Source organism: Desmodus rotundus, chromosome X, assembly GCF_022682495.2.
Source record: "Desmodus rotundus isolate HL8 chromosome X, HLdesRot8A.1, whole genome shotgun sequence".
Classification (NCBI taxonomy): domain Eukaryota; kingdom Metazoa; phylum Chordata; class Mammalia; order Chiroptera; family Phyllostomidae; genus Desmodus; species Desmodus rotundus.
In genome coordinates this window covers 98839280-98854973 of record NC_071400.1, presented here as the reverse complement: position 1 = coordinate 98854973, position 15694 = coordinate 98839280, and the positions used below count along the sequence as shown (strand labels likewise).

The following is a 15694-nucleotide window of genomic DNA, read 5'->3' as shown; positions in this document are numbered from 1 at the left end:
TCCATAACCCGGTGGCCATGCTGGCTCTGGACAGACTCTAGATGCAGCTTTAAATGGTGGCCAAGCTGGCTGACGCGCCCGCCCCAGTTCAATGGACTCTGACCCGTTCTTTGTCTCCCTAAACAGTGCGTTTCCTGGGCGATCCTAATAAGCAAGCCCGCAGGAATCTCAGGCTTCCTGATTGAAGGTCCCCTTTTTTAAAGGACAGACTGAGTTCTCCCTGAAGCTACAGAAGAGAATCTGGAAAGTGCAAGGCTGTCTCTTGTCTTAAGAGGGCGCTCCCCAAATGGCCTTTACCTCTGGCTTTTTCTTTCTCCCCTATTTGGTGTGCCAGCCTCCTGGCCTCTGACCCACAGCACTGCAAGCAAGGGCCCAGAATGGGGGGCTGCAGGGATTTTGTTTTTCGTTTCCATAAAGGACCTCTGACGTAGCTGATCCCGAAGGCATTACGAACTCTTTAGTAAGAGTAGAATGTGGCGAAGGGACCTTGACGTGTACATCAGGGAAGGCCAGAAGGACAAGCGTTTCATTCCTTCATCCCCGAATGGGTGGAGTGTGTTCTTCCCACAGAGGGAGCCCATCGCAAAGGACGAATCCCAGGCCTCCCATCAGATTCGAAGCAGAATCTGCATTTTAAGAGCATCTCCAGGGTTTGCTGTGCCTCCTACGGTTTGCACCCTTGGTCTAACTCCTGGGGGGTGTGGTTTAAAGTGGCGTGGCATCCAGAGTTTAAGGAGAGGCAGGTCTGCAGCGCCAGAACCTGGGGTGGCGCAGGCAGAGGGATGTCGCCCTGCATTCGGGCCCTGCGGGAGGGAGGGTTGGCGGAGAAGACAGAGCTTGTGCGACTGGGCGGCCTGGACGAACACCAGCCACTGCAGCATCCTCTGCGTAGAGGTCAGACAAGGTCACCCGTTCCCACCACGCTTGCTGGTGAGTGAGAGCTCGTTCAATGTAAGTCTCATGGCAAAACTTCAGGAGTTCCATAGTCTTTTAAACTCTCTCCTTGTTTCCCCTTCTGTTCCGTGTATTTTTATGCAGCTGATTAAAGACTTCAGCTCCCTAAGGTAAGGAAGAACATTGAAATCATTCACGTTTGTCTTTGGAATCCCAGCAGCCAGAACAACACTGGGAGCATAGTACATAATCAATAAATATTTATTTTGGATGTTGGATTTAAGTGAATTACTCTTGTAATGCAAGTATACAAGAATTTAATTGCCCTATAAGAACATTTTTCCGTAATTTATTTGCTTGCGTTTGCTTGTTTATTTTCTTTGGTAATTTCGTTTTGGAGTGGTTGGTTTATGTAGTCATTTATCAAGCGTTTACGAAGTATCCATTGCCTCGCAATCACTCTGCTGGTACAGGGCATCCAAAATTGACGAGAATTCAGTCCCTCTTCGTCCGGGGTGCAGTCTAGTGGGCAGCCAGGTAGCAGAGACATAACTGGAGGGGCGTGAACATGTATAATTGCAAAGCCAGGCGCGGCCGCTGTGGGTGCGCCCGCTGAGCTGGAGAGGAGGAACCCTTAGCTCTGGACGCAGCTGCAAGAGCACCTGGCATCAGACCAAGTGTCCACGGCTCTGTGCCCCTTTTCCTGTCTTTTCCCGGCTGCTTCCCACGAGATGTTTTCACGTATCCACATTGCCACACCTCCGCCCCAAGGACGGGACCTTATTGCAGAATCGCTGAGTGTAGTCCTTCTCGCAGTCTGCTCCCCCGGTGGTGTCACTTTATTTCCCCACCGTGGCCTCTTAACACACGTCCATACTGCCGTGGGATGTGCGGTCGTTTCCGAGGCAACACCCTCAGCCCCCTCCCTGTGCCCGCCTCTCGCAACCTTGCGTGCTGCTCCTGTGACCTGGAAACACCAGAGGCCTGCAGGTTGATTGCAGGGGAACGTGGCCACCCCCCTGGGGGCACGCCGTACAGACCACGGATTTCCACTGCAGTCCTGTGGGGGCACTTGCCCTCTGGCCACACAGAGAAAGAGGCTGCGCCCCTTCCCATCTCAGGGCAAAGCACAAGCTGTTCTGCACGCAGAAAATAAAGGCCCATAGAGAGAGAGGGGGAAGGAGGCAGGTGGGGGGTGGGGGAGGCAGGGAAGGGGGTGAGAGGGCGCAGGGAGGAAGTCGGGGAGAGTCAGGCCCAGGTCCCAGGAGAGCTGGCATTTCCCGAGCCTGCGAATGCAGCTCAGCTCCTCCCGGACTCCCTCCCTCAGGGCACCCACCCCGCCTTCCTAAGCTCCTCACATATATATACATGCACACATATACGTAACAAAACACCTCGATAGTATATGAAAACAAAAATAAACATCCTTCAGAAGGGTAATGTATGACGCATACATCTGAGAATGTACGCTGATCTATGGGTCTTCCTCACATGGGGTAGAAACTAAATGTTAAGTCATCTCCGCTAAAGAGAAACGATTTTAAAATGCCGCATTGATTTATCAGCCTCACTTTAATTCAACGTGGGCACGGTTCCAAATATAAAATATTGTACGTGGAGCTGGAAAAATGGTCAAGATCTTCTGTGGTCCCTTCTTGGGTCCGAGTTACTGAATTGCTGTGTTTGCCATTCCTATTCTGTTCACTCGAAAGCTAGAACAGATACCCTTTCCAAATTTTCATACTTCCAAAACACCTTTCACAGAAAAAGGGGTCAGGTCTTGGTGGCAGGTGGCGGTGCCAAATGCGTTACGGACTGGTACATGTTTTTAAAAGCCCGGAGAAAAGACAGTCTGTGTTCTCCGCCCTGTCCACCTTGGCGTGAAACAGCTATGCCCTTGACCTGTACAGGTGGGCCTCAGTTGTCCTTGTTACCCGTGGAATAATTTCAGAGCTCCCCTTTCTCCATTCGTCGGCTGAGCCTTCCCGATCGCCGCCGCTCCCGGAAGCCATCCTAAAGCAGGCCGTTGTAAAAACAGAACCTCAATTCCCATTAGGAGCTAAGATCAGAAAGGGCATCATTTCACTGACCAAGGTCTTCACTGCCCATAAATAAACCACATCCCTCGTCCTTTGTCCTCCGATTTTTCCCGACTCTATATTAACCTTATTTAGTGTTTAATACATGACAAGGACTCAACAGGCACTTGATTTTTTTTTTTTTTTAATCTTAAGACGAGCTCCATTTTTGATTCACTATTTTCTTGCTGGAAGGTCTTAGTGCGGTTTTCTGTTCCGTGACCCCAGTTACTTCTCGGTGTATCTTACTACCTCTGCTGCCTCAGTGTCTCCTGCGTGAGGAACAGCGAGAACATTTTTGACCTTGCGGTTGACGTGTGGTTCCTCTGGGACCGCGTCTGTAGCTCTGGCCCTGGACGTGCTTTCCAGAGCTGGGCCTCGTCGGGCGGCCTGTTTCAGACAGCCGCCTGACTCACGGACATCGCCCCGGCCTGCGGTAGTGCCCACCTGTGAAGGAAGATCACGTTCGCCACTGACGTCTGATTACTTGGTAGGCTTGCTCACCGTCACCGCCCCAGTGACGTCTCCCCACCAGTTGTGCATAACGACCAGGCTGTCGGAAAGTGCCACTAACTGTACACATCAGGAGCTGCCCCAGGCCTCAGGGCCACAAGTACAGAGGTGTGAAGAGCTGGGATGTCTGTGGAGGGAGGCGTCTGGCACACCTGTCAGAACCCATGCTTTCAACCTACCACATTTCGCCGTGTGTAATGCGTGCTGTTTTGCCCAAACTTTTGAGGGAAAAAAATAAAGATGCACATTGTCCGTGGGTAATACTGCACGTCTATAGAAATGCTTTTAGTTCTTTTATTTATGCAGATGTGTGGAAAGTATAAGTCTAGAAGGCAAGAACGATATCCATGTGCAAAGTAGTACCCTGGAAGACGATAACTGGTTTTGTTTCTAAAAATAAATACATACACACATAAATACATACATACATACATAATGGAATTAAAAATTAAAATATTTTTCTCCTGAAAGTTTGGGCCAAAATGTAGGTGCGCATTATACACGGCAGAACACGGCAGCCCTGTTGCGAGCTCACGGCCTGGCTCCCTCACCTGTGGATGCGTTTCTACGGCTGCACGCATTCAGCAGCCTCCGCTGACAGTGCTGGGCGTGTGGGCGTCCTCACTGGCCCTGGGCGTACACACGGCCGAGAACAGGGCAGGTAGGGCACTGCCCATGGAGGGCAGATGGGAGTGGAGGCCCTCAGGGCAAGGTGCACGGGGTGATGGAGGGTCCTCCCCAGCGCAGGCCCGGGGGTCGGGTCCCTGGTTTGAACAACGTGATTCCTACGCTGAGCACCCGTCAGTGGAATTCCCGGCGTGGGGGAACAGTGGGGCTCCGAGTCTCAGAGAAAGCATCCAGCTCTTTTGGAGTTGTCCTCAAAGCTTTGTCGACTTTCATGGAGGGCCCCGTAGAGAGGCGCGTGGTAAACACATGATGTCAGTGGGTTCTTTTTCTCCAGGCTACAGGCGAGACTGTGGGTACCTGCTCGCTCAGGGGGTAGCGGAGTCACCCCTCACTTGTACAAGCCCCACGGTGTGGCAGAGGGGACAGCTGACGCTAGGGGCACAGTGCGTGTTTATTGATCGATCGTTGACTACAGGCCGTCCGGCACAATGATTGCTGCACACCCCGGCAGTGGCGGTTCCCGTCTGGAACCAGGTCGGTGGGAGACAGACACCACTTTCCTCGTGTGGCTGCTAATTCGTGGTCTCGCTTCCAGGGGCTCTTCGGCGACGTGAGGCTCGTCCGAGCAAGGGAGGCGGGGCTGCCAAGCCACTGAACATGCCTCAAGTATTTTGGGTGAGTACTTTCACAAGGACCATGTGTGTTTGGGTTTTCAACTTCACATACACCCGTTCAAGTCAAACCAGTCTGATTTAAAGCCCTCAGTGTGCGTATGCTCTGGTACACTGCATACTAGCACATACTCTTAGACCGGCAGTGTAACGCAAGTGACTTAACATAACTCAGCACTCTACTTCTCGGTTCAAATCCAGGCGCTACCAGTTACAGCTGTGTGACATTGGGCGGGTTACTGACGCTCTCTGTTTCTCAGTTCCTTAGTGGAACTGTGGATAGTATATATTGTATACTTAGTATACTGGGAACTTAGTATACATTGTGGATAACAATTCTAAATTATAGAACGGGTGTGAGGTCAAGTGAGTTAATGTATACAAGGAGCACAGAGTGATATTTGTCGTATAGTAACTGTTTCTGTTATTCTCCTTCAGCACCATAATATTGATGTCAAAAACTTTTAGGTTTCTAGATCAAGCTAGTATTTTCAAATAGTTTTAGCATTAGCATGAAGCTTTTCATTATTTTTAAGTTTTTAAGTATGTACAAAAATGTGTGTTATTAAAATAACCTGGAAATTAGATGGTGAAAGTGGAAATGCGGTCATTTAGAATATCTTTTCTCTCTTTGGATGAGAAATACATCCTCGAAAAATTCCGTTCCTTGGAAATGAATGCGTTTTAGAATTCTAATTCATTTTTCTTGCAATTTACAGATCTGGCATTTGTGAGACATTCATATCTTTAGCTAATGTGGCATAACACATTTAATTTGCAAAACACAGATGACATGAATAGAACAGAATCCATAATCACATTTCCCCCCTTAAACCTCATACAGCAGGCGCTCCATTAGAAAGAAAGACCGGTCAGTTACATAGTGCCTTGGACCTTCGTAAATAAGTAATCGCTTAGAAAAAAATCATGAAATAATAGAGTTCTGAAACAACAGTTGCCCGGAATATCTTTTACATTGTTTCTCAGTGGAATAGGGCACGACCCCCCACTGCCCTTGCCGGGGCTGTTTGAAACGTGGGGAGGTGCTCTCTGCTGGTCTTTCACCAGGAAGACCTCACACCTGTGTACTCTGGTACTTGAGGAAGGTTGGGGGATGGCGGGGGATGGGCAGGAAGAGCCCAGACCCCACGCACATGGAGAAGGGTGCAGCGGGCCCCTGGGACGGGATTGCCTGGAGAGTAGGAAGGTGTTGGGCAGAGACAGCAGATTCTGCTTCTGACAACCGCACCGCACTGCTGCCAGCCCACTGAGCTCCGCGAGGCTCAGCAGCTCGTCTCCAAGGCTGCCGGTTACCCCGGCTTTTAAATCCTTTCAGTGTCCACCTAGAGTTCCCTGGCTGGCTAGCTGTGCCAAGGATCGCCAGAGTTCACTCTGGGCACAATTCTGGGGTGTCTGATGCCATGTAGTGCCTTATCTGAGGATTATTCATGTTTCAGGTTGCTTTTGGAGGGTGTGGGAAGAAGGGAAAGGTGAGCTCGGAGGGTTTCGTTGAGCTCAGCTGGTGTGGTTGCAGGGCCGTTGGCTCCGCCTGCGGACAGCGGAGATTGGTGTTAGTTGTCGTGGTCGGAATAGCGGTGATTCTAGGAGTGAAAGGAAGGGGAAGAGGAAGCACCGGAGTCATAGTAACAAGAGTAAGGATGATTGTTCATATTCACTGGGCGCAGTGCTGAGGCCTGCCGTGTAAACTCTCAGGCAGCGCTTACAACCGCCCGATGAAGAAGTACCAGTACTGGTCTAATCTCAGAGCTAGTCCGTGAAGACGTTCGGCAGCTCGTCCTAGCGTATGGCGCTCATGAATGGTGCACGCGGAATTGAGCCCCGGGCACCCGGCATCCCACCTGGAATCACAGCGCGGGCTCAGTTGTCTCGTGTGCGCGGGGTGTGATATTGTGACTACCTAGTCAAGCTTGTACACCTCGGTTTCCTCCCGTGTGCCAAGTTAATGACGATGCAATGGAAGCAACCAACCCGGCTTTGTCCTGGGGCCAACGTGAGATGAAAAAGGAGGTGATGTCGAGAAAGTGTCTTGGGAACTGTCAGCTCTTCGGGCATGCAGGCTGGTTCTCAGTGGTGTGCGTGCCGTGTGGTCGTGAAGCTGGCATGGTAGCCAGGGCTGGGCAAAATTAATGATTGAACCAACACGTTTCTGATAACTCGGGTAACTATGTTCACCTAGGCTGCTTCCGGCGACACCTGGTCAACAGATTTCCATCTGAGGAAAGGGGACAAGGAAAAGGGATGCTGATGCTTTACGAAGGGTTTTTCCTGATCCTTCCAGGACATGCCGGGCGTCCCTCCTCTGTGTTCCTAGTGCCCGTGCACGTCCCTTTGCTGTGATCCGCAGCCCATCGCACAGTGATTATTTGTTTGCGCGTCTTTCTCTGCTACTAGACTGGAGAGCAGGAAGTACACTGTACTCACATTTGCATCCCCGGCACTTAGCACAGAAGTGAGCACACAGTGGACGTACAAACGCCCTTGAGTGAAACAGTCACAGGTCACACACTGAAGAGGCGCTGGAGTATCGAATCAGGAATGGTGTCCTGGGAGAAGACACAGTCAGTGAGCTGTGATGTTCAGGCTGAAGAGAAAACCTCACCCAAAATACGGCCGCCAGCCATCTCCTGTGAATAAGGCTCTTTAACTGATCCAGCGTTTGGAGAGATGCAACTCCTTGCTGCACCCGCCGGGAAGACCGAGAGAGGTTGGGAGAGCTTATCCAAATCTGGTTTTGCTTAAATCGATCAGCGTTTTAATGACTCTACTCCTCTAGCGTGCTCATCAAAGCTCATTCTCAGTTAATCCGACCGTGCGGAATGTCTTTCAGCCTGCAACCGGCCCGAGCTTCGGGGATACCCTTTCAGGAATAATGTGATAATGAGGTCAGCCAAGGTGACCAAGGGCAAAGATTTCCAGAAGCCCTAGAAACTCCTGGCTCATTACCTGGGTGAACATCACAGCAGATAAAATGAGAGAGAGCTGCCAGCGCCGCCGTGACCTGCCCTGCAACGTCTCATCTGTGACAGCCCTTTGCAGCTCCAGGATGGGAGGAGGCCGAGCCCAACGAGCCCATGAGATGCTCAGCGAGACTTTCTGGCATACCGGAGGCGTCCGTTTCTGAGCCACGGTCTAGGCAACACGGCAGAGTGCCGAACAGGAGGGCGCCTTGCGTCATACCAGGCAGCTTCTGACTTCCCTGCGCGTGTTCAGAGGAGCGTGCGCCCCTGGCTGAGTCCTCGTGCGCCCATCCAGAGAATGCCGATGGCCCTAGATTCCAGCCCTGCCGACCCATCATAACCTCCGTCACCACCACGGCCGCGTGACACCGAGGGACAGTTAGGCAGCGGTCACGGGACCAGACACGATTTACCAGCGGGCCGCCTCTGCGCCTGGACAGCCTGTAAGGTTCGCAAACCACTGTGGGGATTTCTCTGCAAGGATAAATCCACCCCGTTAGCCGTGTTACGACCTATTACTCATCGCTGAAATATCTTGCTGTTGGCTTGTGCCTGTTTATGAGACAAATAAAACGCAAACCAGCGTGTCATGCCAGAACCGCTCGGCAACCCCAGACACCCGGGAAGCCCGTCACACACGGACCTTCGACCGCACCCCCGGCCGCCAAGCCATCAATTGTGTCAGCCCACAGCAATTTTTTAGTCCTCACCCAAGGATGTGGTTCTTGATGTTAGAGAGAGGGAAGAGGAGGGAGAGAGAGAGGGACAGAAACATCAACTGGTTGCCTGACCGGACTGAGCTTGAATCTGCTACCCAGCTATGTGCCCTGAGTAGGAATCGAACCCACAACCTTTAAATGTTCATGAAAACATTCCAACCAACTGAGCCACCTGGCGAGGGCCGTAGTCATTGTTTTAAACACGCCAGTTAGCTGTGCCCTGGGCTCCGTTCTGAACGGCTGGGTCCAGAGCTAATTTATTCTGTCTCCCCACCTTGCCGGTCTTGACAAGCTCAGTACTTCATGCAGACACTTCTAAAACATTCTTCACAGAGCAACTGTTGCTCACCGGGGGCATACCGATGCACGTTCTTCCCTTTTTAATAGCGGTGTTTTGGCACTGATGTGTTTGCATGAAATATTCTTCTGTCTAAGGTACAGTCCCTCTGTTCCACTCCCCCTGAGGTACTGAACTTTTTACAACGGAGTGCTGTTTTCCGCGGAGCCTGAGTCCCAAGTATTCCTGTGTAGAACTATTTTTTTTTAAAGTCTCCTTGCAACAAGGTTCTTTTTCCATTGGAAATTCCACCTTTGCCGTTGAGACACTTGTGAATGTAACACAGTGGCGATGGGGCCGAGCGCCTTTGTAAGCCTGCTGTCTGGTAGTTTCACTTTTCTCCTTAGAAAGATTGTCCTGTGTACTTACACCCTCCGTCCTTGTGTGGCCGTCTCTCGCGAGTGCCGGTCTTCTGTGGCATTTGTGTGGGAAGTAAACTTGGCAAACTGTTAAAGATGTTTGTGAAATGCAGCCCTTTCGTGCAGCAGACAGACGGGGAAAGGAGGAGCCCTCGAAAGACTGACAGCGGCCTGCGAAGAGCCTGCCCACTAAACGTTACCAGTTCGTGGAGGAGACTCATTTTCCCTGGGTCCAGTCTGTGAGGGCTTCTCTGCGCCTTCTCTGAGGGCGGCGTGCAGGCAAGTTTCACAGATTCCGTGCTCGTCAGCAAGGAGATGGGAAATGCACGTGAACGCACACACGTGCGTACTTAACACACCATTCTGCGTGTGTGCGTGCCTGCCGTGCGGCAGTCGTGCGTGGTTGGGCTGCAGCTGGAGGGACTGCAAAGGGGCCCCTGCGTACAGGTGAGGCGGGACTGCAGGGCACAAAGCCACTGGAGAAGCAAGTCCTGTCTTCACAAGCACTTCTGGCTGGTTTGGGCACAGGGCAGAGTGCCACCCCACGATGCGGGGCTGTGTACATGAGGGTTTTTTGGTGTCTGCGAGGGGGAGAGCTGCGATTGCCCACTCAGGAAATCCAGGAAGCTTTTATTAAAGAGGCAGGCCGAGCGCGTCGAGACAGGCAGACCCGTGCCCTTCAGCACGGCGTGAGGACACCTGCTGCGTGACGCTCGGCAGTGGCGGTCGCGGGGAACAGATGGCCCGTAGGAGGGAATGACTCGGCAGGAGGACTTAAGTCAGCCAGCGTTGGTGGGCAGGGGCTTCTGAGTCACCGGGTATCAGTTCTCTTCCACGAGGACAAATGCTCATCTCTCCCGTCCAGCGTGACGCAAGCGCAGAATTCAGCCAGCTCCTCCATTTCGGCCCCGTGTCTTCCAACCCCACGCCGCTGACACAGGACTTCAGAGGGACCTCTCAGCACAGTGCTGTCTCCCTCCAGCCATGCGAGCACACACCCCCTCCGCAGTCCCACTGGGGCAGTGTGCTGGGTGCGCTCAGTCCGGAAGGAGCCAAGTAGCAACGTCTCTCTCGAGTCAGCCGGGTATCTCTAGTTAGGCAGGCGTGATCCGTGGACAGTGCCTGGCACAAGCAACGCCCCAGTTATTACATCTACTATTAGAAAATCATACACGTGCAATTCTGTGACATAACACTGTCACACTCGAGCACAGCCTCTGACGTTTTGGGTGAAATGTTCACATTAAAACTGTACGTTGTGACACCCGTATTATTACCCTGCCCACCACACTCACGCAGGTGGTCCTTCTGCCAGAGCCTGGAGATGATTCTGAAGTCCCAGTTCATAGCGAGCGTGGAAAAACTGGTGACTGGACGTGCCCTGGCTGGGCAGCTCGTGGATTAGAGCATCCTCCTGATGCACCAAGGTTGTGGGTTCGATCCCCCGTCAGGGCACGTACAAGAATCAGCCGATGATGCATCAGTGGCACGATAAACTGATGTTCCCTCGCCCTCCCTCCCTCCCTCCCCCCGTCCCTTCCTCTCTCTGTGAAGTCAACACATTTAAAAACAATGTTTTTAAACCCTGGTAACTGGGTGTAAGGCAGGTTGCGAATGGAACCTAATATAAAAGCATTACATCGAATCACTGTGTTTTCAGCATAAGACCGTAAGTGAACCAGACCATGTGTTGTAGCTAATGCAAACAGACATTTTATGGACCTGGAAATTATAACACAGTATTTACAATGACAAGACAATTTGGGCTCTTGTGCTTCCATGAGAGAGATTCTTCATCAGTTAATTTTATAGAACCACGTGGAGGAGCATAAGATTCAGAAGTCTGGGCTTTGGGTGCTGGGTCGACCGCCTAACTCTTTGTCTTCTGCAAGTTCATTGCCGTGCAAGACCTTCGGCCAGGTGCCACACAGACGTGCCGCTGCCAGCCAGCCCTGCCCTGGGCTGCGGGGCCGAGCCTCCCAGACACGATGTGGAGTTGGGAGTGCGGTCCGCTGCGGAGTTCAGTGCCCACGAAGGGATGGCATGAAAGTATGTAGTCCGGGCTTTGCATAGCAGTATGTGGATGTTCTTGTTTTAGAACTTCATGGCGAAGAGATTAAGTATTCCTTGAACAGTAACTCTAATTCCTGGAGCAGTAAAACCGAGTGTAACTTCTTTTCCTGTCGTTCCTCATTGCATAGCGAGACAAGAATGTTGAAGGCTTTCCTAAGTTTAATGAATAATGGAGGTTAGAACTCTTTTTAAAAGTGATCCAGTGTGTCCTTGAGTAACAAGACGTTGCAGCCAAATTAGTATTCAGTTGGCTACTTTTCTCCCAATGTTCTGTGCTATTTCCTAAGGAATCATTGAATATTCACCACCTCTTCTGAAATGCACAAAAGTGTATTCAGGGAGGAGTTCCATTTGAGAAAGGAAGAAGGAGGTCCCGTGCGACATCGAGTGAGTGCCCGTGCGACATCGAGTGAGTGCCCGCCGTGTGCAGAGTGTCGCGAAGCTGGGGTGTCACGGGCGTGCTGATGGGGCTGAGGGTGAGAGGCAGTGAGGCCGCGCCATCTGCATCCACATGGACTTCACCTGTGGGAGCGGATTGCTCTGGGGGCCTCCACCCCACCCACACAGGCCAGGAAGCCTCAACCAGGAGCAACAGTTACAACGGGTAGCAGCATGCCTCTGGGCTGTGGGCAAGGGCTGGGGACGGAAGAGGATGGGGAGGAAGGACTGAGATATGTTCAACGGCCCCTGAGGTTAAACGGAGGGGACTTTGGCAGGTGGTGGGAGTATTGGAGGGCACACAGTTCCCGGCTCACCCACTGTTCTGGAGGACACACGAGGGCTTTGGGAAGAAAGACTCCGACCCCTGGCTGGTGTGGCTCAGTGGATTGGGCACCGGCCTGTGAACTGAAGGGTCTCTGGTTCGATTCTCAGTCAGGGCACGTGCCGGGCTTGCGGGTCAGGTCACCAGTTGGGGTGAGCGAGAGGCAACCACACATTGATGTTTCTCTCCCTCTCTTTCTCCCTCCCTCCCTTCCCTTCTCTGTAAAAGTGAATCAATAACATCTTTTTTAAAAACTCAGAGCTAAAGCAGCTCAGGACACAGAACATCAAGGAAGCACCGTGCCTCTTGCCCGGATGTGAGCCAGTCTGCGCCGGCAGGTAGAAATGCCGCAGCTTCTCCTCTGCACTGAAGGACCAGCCACCTGTGCGTGGTGCACATCCACTTCCTGTTACACGAAATGATACCCTTCCTCGTGGTAAGAAGCTTCTTGACCCCCAGCTGGCATCATCGTCCCGAATGGCGCGTGTCTGTTTTCCCGGGGCAAGAAGGAGTCGTAAAGAGGCCCGAGGTAAAGGACGGGGCTAATTAGAAGGTCCCCCACTCCTGTCCTGTGCTCTGCTTTGTGGGACTTACGAGCCGTGTGGAGAGGGGAGTTAGGACGGTGCTTCTCCTGGCTCTTGCTCAGCCAGCCCCTACCCCTTCGTTCTCTGCCATGTCCCCGTTCGAGAGGGAAGCGCTGTGGACTGTCGACGACAGTCTGTGCTATCACAAAGCTCCGTTAATCAATAATACACAGAATCAATAATACTCCTTTGGCATGCCATGGAAGACTCTGGGGGGCTGGGAGCCATGCATCAATGAGTGGATGTGGCGTCTGCCGTGAAAAGGCTTAGAGGAAGATAAACTGGAAATCTGCAATGAATGAGGGTGTTCTTCCTACACCATCCGCCATGCTCACAGGGTTGCCACGGCAGGATGGGTAGAAACACGTGTGCTGTTGCTGGTGTGCGCCCAGGGACCTGGCAGGAGACGTAGAAACCCTGGGAGAGGACAGGTTACTGCTGCTGGCCCCAAGTTCACGCACTTCCAGTCGGGGAGGAGGGAAGTCTTTGTCTCACGCACAGCGTGGAGCAGCGCCGAGTGTCCTGGGCTGCCTTAGAGTGTGCAGTTTCCCGGGAGCGATTCCTGGAGCTCCCATCCAGAGTGGTTCTCCCCTCGACTCCGGTTTTGGCAGGGCCTTTACCTAAGCCTCGGGTGTGTGAATGAAGCCCAGGGCTGTGGTGTTTGCCCTGCAGGAAGTCCCTGGCAAAGCCGCACTCTTGGCTCGGCTGGCCTCGAGCTGGTCAGCCAGCCGGAAAGCAGGAGTCTCACACGTCAGGGCTGAGTCCGTCGCGGGAGCAGAGCCGAGCTGCCTGTTGCAGGCGGCAGCGTGGGCTCCAGTACAGAATCCATCCCACTTAATGCCACAGAGTGTATGCTCTCTGTTTGTACGTCCCGAGTGGGAGACCGTACATGAGGTCTCATGAGGAGGAAGCTGTGTGAGACACCTCACAGGGTGAGGCGGTTAGTAGACGTGAAAAGTCACTTCCTTCCCCTCTGTCTTATACAACTCTGCCTTTACTTTGCAAGCGGACAAGCGACTTGAGAGAGGCAGTGAGCCCACAGAAGCTTCTGGAAAGGTTCTCAATAGGAAACGGAGTGCGAGTGTGTGAGGAGGATGGGGAGGAGGGGTCGGGGTGCTCAGGCACATTTCCTAGTGGCCAAGGGGAGGCACCAGCGTAGTGGCAGCACCCTCATCGTCACACATCATAGATCTTCTTAAGGGAAGGGCAGCTCGGGGCTCGCACGGATGCCACCTTGAAATCCGGTGCTGAACCTCTGTTTCACACGTGAGGCAAGAAGCGCCTCAGCCGCGGCCCGAGTGCGTGAAGCACAGATACGGACGTGCGGGAGATGCTGTAGTGATTCCGGGAGTCCACGCCTCCCAGCAGTGGGCGTCGGAACTGGACTCCTACCAGCTCTCGATGCTCCCGCATCTTAATGGGAATGCAGCAACGGGGCCTGTTGTCGGGATTAAGGAAGAAATAAGTAAATAAATCACACAACCTAGAGACAATGCGTGACATAAATGCGCAGGGAAGACCATACGTGACTGATGCATTTACATCGTCCTAGCTGGACTTGCATTTACCCGAGCTTTTCTTTCAGTTGTTCGTTTGCTGGGTGAGAAACTGAGGTCCAGCAGCAGAATACGCGAGGATTTAAGACGCACGGTTTCTCTGCTTCCACTGTGCTCTATAGTTCTGCATCCAGAGTCGTTTGGTCCTGCAGTACGCAGGAACGTACAGCTGTCCTCTGTGTGGGGCGTGCCGCACATGGAAGGACAGGTCAGGGGGGTGTCACTAACTTCCGAAAGGGGCTGCAAGCGTAAATGCAATCACCCCACCGTCAGGTAACCCGCTGGCCGAAGACCGTTCCAAAGCCCTGTGTGTTCAATCACAAGGAGGGTGGGATATGCGATCACGAGGGGAATGACTGGTTAAGCTGGTCTAACAATCTGTGATTTTGAGATGTTGCCCGGAGACCAGCAAGCAGGAAGCACGCCCCTGTCAGAGAAGGCCATGGTTAAACTTTGCCTTCAAGTCAGGAGGACCGGGTGAGGGCAGCAGTGTGCAGCCTCACCTGGCGTCTGCCGTAAAAGCCTCGTGACGCAGCAAAGTGCAGGAGACATGCGGGGAGGCAGACAGGGCAATGCTGGAGAACGGTTTTGGTGGAGATGCCTAGGCAGCTACATGAATACAGGACCTGGTTAGACAATTACATAGTTATCTGCTACACTGAGCTGTACACGTGAAAAGTACTATGCAGGTTGCTTTTGCACCTGCAATGTAGCCATTTTTGTTTTTGTACAGTTTGTACTGCACACCTGTAGACATACGTAGCCCCATCGAAATAACCCATCAAAGCATCGTCGGTCGAATTTGCTGTAATTTTAGGCACATCAGTGGCTAAATACAGTGAGGATAGTACTAGCATTTTATAACCACATTAAGCAGGGGAATATCCTAGAGCCAAAGACTTCAGTGATTTCGTGACAGAGGTTTAAGTCTTGAGAATCCACCGGCTTGCGAAATCAGTGTAGAAGAGATTGGGGAAAGACAGCTGTTTGTAGAAAATCATAGTGATATGTTTACGGTGAACAACACTATTACTAATTTTTTAAGTGAGTTCCTAGCTGTAGGCAGAGGTTTCCTGCTTTCTCTTCCACTGTGAGGCTCGGAAACGCTACAGTTAAATGAAGCAGTGACAGCCTCACTGCAGCTGAGCGCAGGCCACCGAGAACCTCACCTGGCATGAGGTCACGCGGGCCGTATGTGCCAGGACCAGGGTCGCAACGTCTTCTGCATCCACCTGAGGTGCGTGCTCTATTTTACCCTGGCTGCCCAATGCTCAAGTGCATGGAACCTTCCAGAATCCAGCGGTGGGCTTCAGGGTGGTCACAGACCCCTGACAACTGCAAGTGTGCGTCCATACTTGCATTTTCGGGGGGCAGCATGCTGCCGTTTCCCCGAGGGTGTAGGACACCTGCAGCGCATCAGAGAACAAACAGCACATAAGAACTGGAAGCCATAAAACTTAGGGAGGGGTGGTCTGTCATCTCTTCTGTTGAGAAAATTATGCTTAGCAATCACTCCCGAGCAAGGGACCTTCCGAGAGCTCT

The 15694-nt window shown here is 52.4% G+C and overlaps 1 long non-coding RNA gene across 1 annotated transcript in view; it reads left to right on the top strand.

Annotated features, from left to right (window-relative positions):
- The first annotated feature begins 18 nt into the window (after positions 1 to 18).
- The window catches only part of LOC139440536 (uncharacterized), a 75887-nt gene continuing 60211 nt past the window's right edge, over positions 19 to 15694 (top strand). The window contains exons 1-2 of the long non-coding RNA XR_011650787.1: positions 19 to 930; positions 4708 to 4787. This is a non-coding gene — a long non-coding RNA (uncharacterized lncRNA). The remainder of the gene's footprint in view (positions 931 to 4707; positions 4788 to 15694) is intronic.